Raw genomic sequence first — 8,659 nt, 5'->3', positions numbered from 1 at the left:
ACTATGATCCTAGTGAAACTTCAGAGAAATCCTATTTCCCATTTTTTTCTTTTAAGATGGTGGAAGAAGGGAATGTGACAGAGATTCTTGACTCAAAGGTGGAAACTTATGAAAAAGATCAAAGGGTTCTCATTGTTGTGAATGTTGCATTATGGTGCATACAGGAAGACATGTCTCTTAGGCCTTCGATGACCCAAGTTGTCCAAATGTTAGAGGGTCTATGCACTGTTCATAAGCCACCAACTTCTTTTGTCCTAGGTTCTCGGTTTTATTCAACTAGTGAGGTTGGCACTTATTCAGGTGTTGGATCAAGTGGCCTCGGAATAATTAAGAAGGGGGGTTTAATTAATTATTAATGTGTCCTGACTAATTAAACATTTATCCTTCTTAATGTTACTAGATTCAACTAGGCTTTTACTAAAAAGTTAAGAAAGTAAAGAACAGAAACAGAAACTTAACCAAAAGTAAAAGCGGCAATTAAAAGTACACAGTGGAAATTAAAGAGTGTAGGGAAGAAGAAGACATACACAAGATTTATACTGGTTCGGCAACAACCCGTACCTACATCCAGTCCCCAAGCAACCAACGGTTCTTGAGATTTCTTTCAACCTTGTAAAATCCTTTACAAGCCAAAGATCCACAAGGGATGTACCCTTCCTTGTTCTCTTTGAACAACCAAGTGGATGTACCCTCCACTTGAACTGATCCACAAGAGATGTACCCTCTCTTGTTCTCAGTATAACAACCCAAGTAAATGTACCCTCTACTTGTACCACAAAGGATGTACCCTCCAATGTGTTAGGACAAAGAATTCTCAGGTGGTTAGTCCTTTGAATCTTTGTAAGGGGAAACAAAAGATATCTCAGGTGGTTAGTCCTTTGAAATCTTTTGTTTAAGGGGAAGGGAAGAATCAAAATAATTCTCAGCGGTTAGTCCTTTGAATTCTCTTGGAAGATGGAGAAGGGAGACACAAAAGAACTCAGGTGGTTAGTGCTTCGATTCTTTTGGCAAGAGGGAGAAGTGAATGAAGAAAAAGTATTGTGTAATCGATTACACAAGTTTAAAACATGTTTTATCACTAGTTGTGACTCTTGAAATTTGAAATCTAACATTTTAAAACATTGGTAATCGATTACATGATTATGGTAATTGATTACAACTTTGTAAATCAGTTTTGAAAACAATGTTGGCTATTGGTAATCGATTACTACCTTCTGGTAATCGATTACCAGAGAGTAAAACTCTTTGGTAAAAGATTTTGTGAAAAATTCTTGTGCTACTCAATGTTTTGAAAAACTTTTTTAGTACTTATCTTGATTGAGTCTTCTCTTGATTCTTGAATCTTGAGTCTTGAATCTTGATCTTGATTATTCTTGAATCTTGATTCTTTGAATCTTGAATCTTTGAAACTTGATTCTTGAAGCTTTTTGACTCCTGATTCTTTGGAACTTGCTTAACTCTTGATTCTTTGGCATCATCAAAATAATCTTGGAAGTCATTTCTTCCACATCAGGGCCATCAGATTGTAACAGTGAAGCCAATTTTTCTACTGTTCGGCTTTCAGGGCCAAGATAGCAGAAGTTGTAACATTTTTCTTTTTTTTTGTGTCCATTTTTAGGGTGTTGTTGAGGAAATTGGTATCAAATTTATCACTAGGCAGGGGCAATTGCTAGCAACAAATAGAGGTAATTAACTCAGGCACAAGATTTTTGGAAGCAAAGGAAAGGCCATAGGCATTGATCAATTTAGAGCAAGTGCTCCAGCAGGAAAAATATACAAGGAGTTTGGTATCACCAAGGAAGTTGTTATTGTTGCTGCCAAAGAACTTTCGTACATATAAGAAAAGAAAAATGCCTAAAATTGATTCTAAATTTAAATACAAAATATTGGCATGCCTACTAGACTAGAACATCAAACATTTCAGCAAAAAAAAAAAACTATAGTAACAGCTAACAAGGTTTCAGGCTAAGCAATCCAAAACAAAATGCGATAAAATGGTTTTCAGATTTCACCTCAATAAACATTGTTGATGCTTCACGTGGTTGCAACTTTTGAACCACCTCTACAGCTACTTCCTGCAAGAAACAACACAGATTATCAACAATGATGGGTAAATATTAGGAACTGGAATTAAGTTAGGGCTGAAATTAACAATGGAGGGGGGGGGGGGGACAAGACATTGTAGTAAAGCTGATTAATTTCCACAACTAGCAAGCAGTGTATCCTCAAACTGAGAGGATCAATTTCAAAGCATCGTTGCCACTGTCTCTCAAAGTAAAAGGTTTCAAATTATTATTAAGCTAACATTTTATAAGATTGTGTTAGCGTTAAAGTTTAACGTTGGTGAATAACAAGCTACTAGAAGGAAAGCTGAAAGCTGAAAGTTGGTTTCAAATTATTATTGAGTCAGTCACGTATTTCCAATTTAGTCAAAAGTTAGAAAATCACACACATAGCACTCTTATTTTTTTTCTTATATTCATAAGAAGGAAAGCTGAAAGCATCCTATAGACAACTATGTTATTAACTAACCGTTTGGTCTTCAATAGAGGAATCAAAACTCAACAATATGCTAGAAGGTACAGGATAATCAGCCAGCACTTGAACTTTTGGCCATGCTTCAAGAATTGCAGGGGCACAAATAAAAATTCCACAAAATGTTTCAGGACCTCTTTCCTTGGAGACAAGCTCTGGCCTTGAAAGCTCTACCTCAAAGCTTTGAATCTAAATAAGTATGTATTTTAGTTAAATGTTATCCAAATTATCAAAGTGCACAAAAAAAATTGTTCCTCAAACCAAGTATATTATTCTTTTCACTAATTTCATGTAGCTTTGTGCATCACATACTATATTTACATTCATAGAAATCCATGGATCTTATTAATTATAATGATACAAATGGTAAATGTTTTTCAACAGTTTGTTTCAGAATATATTATAGCTTAAAATGCATAGTGTAACACCCTTATATATATATTATTAGTAATTATGTTTGATGTTTGTGGGGGGCACTGTAACACCCTGCATGTTGTGTATGTTCGTGGGGGGCACTATGCACTAACCTTCCAGGGTCTTTGGCACTAGCTTTTGGCTGCGTTCATACGTTGGATGTTGTGTATGTTCGTGGGGGGCACTGTGCACTGACCTTCCAGTGTCTTTGGCACTAGCTTTTGGCCATGATCATACATCGTATAGAGTGTATGTCATAGGGGGTAGAGTGCATTGACCTTGTCGGATGGCCCAGACGTGGGTAAGTAGCGTGGTTAGAGAATCTAAGCATTTATGAGGGGATGCTTAGGCGCTTTAATTGGTCCATGGTCTTTGGCACTTACTTTTGGCCGTGATCATAGCTCATACGACACGGGAAATAGAGTAACTGTGGCCAAGTGTACTTTGTACTAGGGGGCTGTCACCTGGTAGGGAACACCTTTGGGCTCCTAGGCTGATCACCTATGGGAGGGGGGATGTTACGTGCACAACCGGGTGGTCTCGACAAACTCAGCACAGTTCCCTAAGTGAGAGTGTCGTGTGGACACGCTTAGGCTATTTCCTGATATTTGGTTGTTGTTGGTACGTACCACATTGCATTTGAGTGTTGAGCCAGGTGCATGCATCATTCTGTGCAGTCTTGATTGGGTCCATGGATGGATGATGAGTAATTGTTGGATGTGGATGATGAATATTTGTTGGATATGAGTGTTGAATAATGATTGTTGTGTATGCTCATCATGTTTGCCTATGTTCCTTGCTAATTGTGGTTATTTGGAATTGGTATTGGTTCTTTTTATAATGAACTCACCCTTGCAATTTTGTATCGTGTGGTTGATACCTATGATGATCACGAACCTTGTTCGTGGGAGCAGAATTACAGTGGTAGGGTGCAGGGAGTAAGATTCTGGTGAGGAGCCGCCGAGCCGACGTGATGACGTTGGCGTTATTTTGGGAGAGAGTTGTGTTTTGTAATCAACTCCTCCGTAGTTGGTTTTTAAGTTTTATTTTGTTGAGTTAAAGATGTAAAACTGGGATTTTAATTATATCTATGAACAGATTTTAATTTTCGTTATGTGTATGACATGTACCGAATTATTGTTTCTATGTAATTATGCATATTCACTTAAGTAATGGTGTGTTGTTGGATGAATTTATGTTGTGACAAAATCACTTCTATTTTCATAAGCAAAAATTAAGGGAGTTCTTTTTATAAAAATTGAAATTATCGAATATTAGAGTGTGGATACCGTAGCGACAAGGCGGGTCGTTACATTTAGTGGTATCAGAGCAGGTCGAACCTTTCGGCTAGTGAGTTGTGAGTCTGCTATGTTTTTATGTGCATTCTCTGGTTGTTTTGTTGAATGCTTGGTGTTGGTTGTTTGATGATGTTTGATGTTCATTGTTTGCTATTAGCACTTACTCACTAGTTGAGTTCCTACGAGCTATAGAGATTTGATTGTTGTAGTTATATTGAATTTGTTTTTTTGATGTCTGCTATACCATGAATTTCAATGCCGGGTCACGGATTATCAGACTGGCCACCTGTATAATTTGTGAAGGGCAATGGAATGATATGGCAAGCGATCAGAAAATGCAAATGATGGAAAGTGGGTGTTAATGTCTTGAGTCATCAACTCTCAAGAGTAACTGAGTAGGAATTTGTGATGGTTGTGATTGTTGTGTGGTTCTTTGTTTGTGTGTAGGAAAACTTAAGCTTTTTGTGTTTTCCTTAAATAAAGATCTAGTGGTAGAGACCCCTACTAGTGGTTCTGTGTTAACTTCTTATGTGTGTTTGAATTGTCCTATGGAGATTTCTGGTAGAACATTCTTGATTGATTTGATTTGTTTGCCTTTGAGCCAAATTGATGTTATTCTTGGTATGGACTGGTTATCTTCCAATAATGTCTTGTTGAACTGTTTTGATAAAAGTGTGGTGTTTGATGATTCTGGAGTGAGTAAGGATATGATGTTTATCTCTGCCAACCAAGTTGTGACATCTTTAAAGGAAGATGGTCAAGTATACATGATCTTGTCTAGCTTGGAAGTAGAGACAAAGGTTTCTATGTGTGACCTCCCTGTTGTTAGAGAGTTTCCGAAAGTGTTTCCTGAGGATATATCCGGTCTGCCACCTGAGAGAGAGATAGAGACAAAGGTTTTTAAGTTTTATTTTGTTGAGTTAAAGATGTAAAACTGGGATTTTAATTATATCTATGAACAGATTTTAATTTTCGTTATGTGTATGACATGTACTAAATTATTGTTTCTATGTAATTATGCATATTCACTTAAGTAATGGCGTGTTGTTGGATGAATTTATGTGGTGACAAAATCACTTCTATTTTCATAAGCAAAAATTAAGGGAGTTCTTTTTATAAAAATTGAAATTATCGAATATTAGAGTGTGGATACCGTAGCGACGAGGCAAGTCGTTACACACAGCACATGCATTTACATGGCTGCCAAAGAAATTTCTATGCACTGTACAATCAAGTCCACCAACTAAATATTGTCCACCAGTCTTCTGTCCTGAAATGATGTTAGTCATTTTAATTTTTTAAACTATTAGGACTGGAATTAAGTATTATGAACCACAGCAGTTCATGGCCATACTCCAAAATATTTGGACTGGAATTAAGTATTATGAACCACAGTAGTTCATGGCCTTCTAATACCCTCTGAAATTTCACAACATACCTTTGACCTCACCGTAGAAAGATTCTATCAAATCCATCATCCATAGCTTAGTAAGCAAAGCCAACACAGATTATCAACAATCATGGGTAAATATTTGGAGGTATGCATTATAATAAGATATTGACTTGCAGAAATGATTCATTTAAAACCACCAAGGGTCTATCCCTTAGCTGGCGACGAATGCTGAGAGTGAAGAATATAAGGGGTGACTAGAATAGATTTTGCTAGTTAATTTCTCACTTCAAATCCCTTCCTCTGATAAAATATTTTTATCCTACCATAACTAGCTAAAGTTTTTATCCACTCAGTTCAAACCACCTATTAACAAACCAATATAGCATCAGGTTTTCCCCCTGTAAGTCTCACTTTTTAATCTATATAAGCACCAAAACTCACACTCACTTGTAGTCATGGTAGCAAGTTCAACTATTGATATCATATCACAAAACAGTGCAGGATTATTAGGCAAGTCTGATTAGTTTGAAACTGCACAAATTTATTAGAAAAAAAAACAAGCTTGCAAAGACCCAGTGACATAAAAGCATTTATTGAAAAAAAAAAAAACAAGCTTGCAAAAGCTCACAAAAATGACAAAAGAAGAAAACACATACCTCAACAGAGGATGCTCAAACTCCAACGGAGGATGCTCAACCTCACGATAGTCACAAATCCCGACGGCAGTCACAGGTCACAAACAATGGTGATAACTCTTGCGGGTGAGGGAGAAGAGAAAGGCTTTCTTTACGAGACTGAGCGTGCGGAGGGGGGGGGGGAATGGGTTTTGGTTTTAATTTATGTGTAACACAACATCGGTTTTTTAAATAAAACCAATGTTAACATAAACTGGTTAACATCAGTTTTATTAAAAACCAATGTTAACGAATCATGTTAACATCGGGTTTTTTCAAAACCGATGTTAACCAGTTGATGTTAACATCAATTTTCCCAAAAACCGATGTTAACGTCAACTAGTTAACATCGGTTTTGAAAAAACCAATGTTACTTAACTCAAATTATTTATGAAAATGCCACCAAGCTTTTGTTAACATCGGTTTTTTCAATAACCGATGTTAATCGTGTGATGTTAAATCTATAAATTCTAGTAGTGATAGATAGATAGATAGATATATTATTTTTGTTGGAGATCACTTTTCCGTATATAAAATAACTATTTCTAAGATTTCCCATTATTCTGATTTCATTGGTGACGTAAAATTAATCGAACTCCTTATGAAATCATCCATACAATAAATTGAAAATAAATTTCAATAATAATGTGTTTGGATGGAGAAATTCAATAGAGAAATTCATTTTTTTAAGGAATTTAAAATGATTCATGATAAAATAGTTTGTTTGGATACAGTATTTGAAAGGAGATTTAATTTTTGGTATTTTTATGAATCATTTTGATTGAATAAAACAGTGGGATTTCAAATTCTCTCAAAAAAAATATAGAATTTGAAATTTTTTTTTTTGAAGATGCTCACTCTAACTCACGTTCTTCCTTGCGACTCTTTCTCGCTCAACACTCATAACTATGAGTGACCAAAGTTTTTATGGTCGACATCGACATAAGTTGTTTTTCACTGACATTGGCTGAGGTTTTTTAGCTTAGAATTTTTTTGTATGATGTCAACCAAAGCTATTTTTTGCTGATATTGGCCAAAATTTCTTTTAGATGATGTTAGTTAGGGTTATTTTCTAAGTGGCATCAGCCATGGGAAATTTTTGCTAATGTCGGCCAAGGATTTTTTTGGCCGTTGTCATCCAAGTTTTTTCAGTTGATGTTAACCAATGATGTTTTTGGCTGACGTTGGCTAGATTTTTTTTACTGACATCGGTCATGACTAACTTTTGAATAGACATCTGCTTGGGTTTTTCAGTCGAGGTCAGCTATTTTTTAGCCAATATTGACTAGGGCTAATGTCAACTAGATTTTCTTAGTTGACGTCGGTTAGGATTTTTTTGCTGACATCGACTAGAATTTTCTAGCTGACATCAGCTAGAGCTATTTCTTAACCACATTAGCTAGGTTTTTTGGTTGATGTTGGCTAGGGTTTTTTCTGCTAACACCAGCTAGATATTTTTGACCGACATCGGACATGACTATTTTTCGTCGACATCGACTAGGTTCTTACAGTCGACATCCACTAGAATTTTTTCGGTTGACATCGGTTAGAGCTATTTTTTAGCCAACATCAGCCAAAACTATTTTACAACTGATGTTGGGTAGGATTTTTTGTCTGACATTAGTCAGGGCTATATTTTAGCCAACTTCGACTAAGAGAAAATAGGTCATCATTACACTTAGAGGGCATTTATTAGAGAATAATTATTTCATGTCTAAAAATCATAAATCTTGAAAATTATGATTCTCAGAGTAAATAAAATATGTTTGATTGATTATAAATATTTTTAAAAATATTTAAATAAATTTCATAAAAAACAAAGAGTTATATGATATTTTATCTATTACTTTAATTAATTTAATACATATGATATTTTTAATGTAGTAAAAGATAATTTTAACTCATGAGAAGTAAAATTTGAACTTCTCCTTGTGTGAAAATTTTCTTAGCTTAAAAACATTGTTTCTCAAAAATATTATTTTTTAAAATTGATAATAAATATGGGAAATAAAGATTCTCAATCTAACATTCCCAAAAAAACTGAAAATGTCCCCCTACCAAACATCCCCTTAGGATGAAAGCATAGTTTACTCGTATATTATTAATTTACGCACGTTACTTTCGGAAATTTTTATATTTCTCATTTTTTTAGTTAATGTTTAAATTTCTCTGATTAATATAAAATATAATGAAATATTTATAAATCATCAATAAAAAAATTTAATTTATAATAACGCATATTGTATTTAATTTATATTTACATAAATTTCTGTATTATAAATTTTAGTTCCTTTTCTTGAATAGTTTCTTCTTTTCTCTTTCAAAAAAAATATTTTCCTCTTTTT

This window comes from Glycine max, chromosome 15, assembly GCF_000004515.6.
Source record: "Glycine max cultivar Williams 82 chromosome 15, Glycine_max_v4.0, whole genome shotgun sequence".
NCBI lineage: Eukaryota > Viridiplantae > Streptophyta > Magnoliopsida > Fabales > Fabaceae > Glycine > Glycine max.
Note: the sequence above shows the minus strand (reverse complement) of the source record.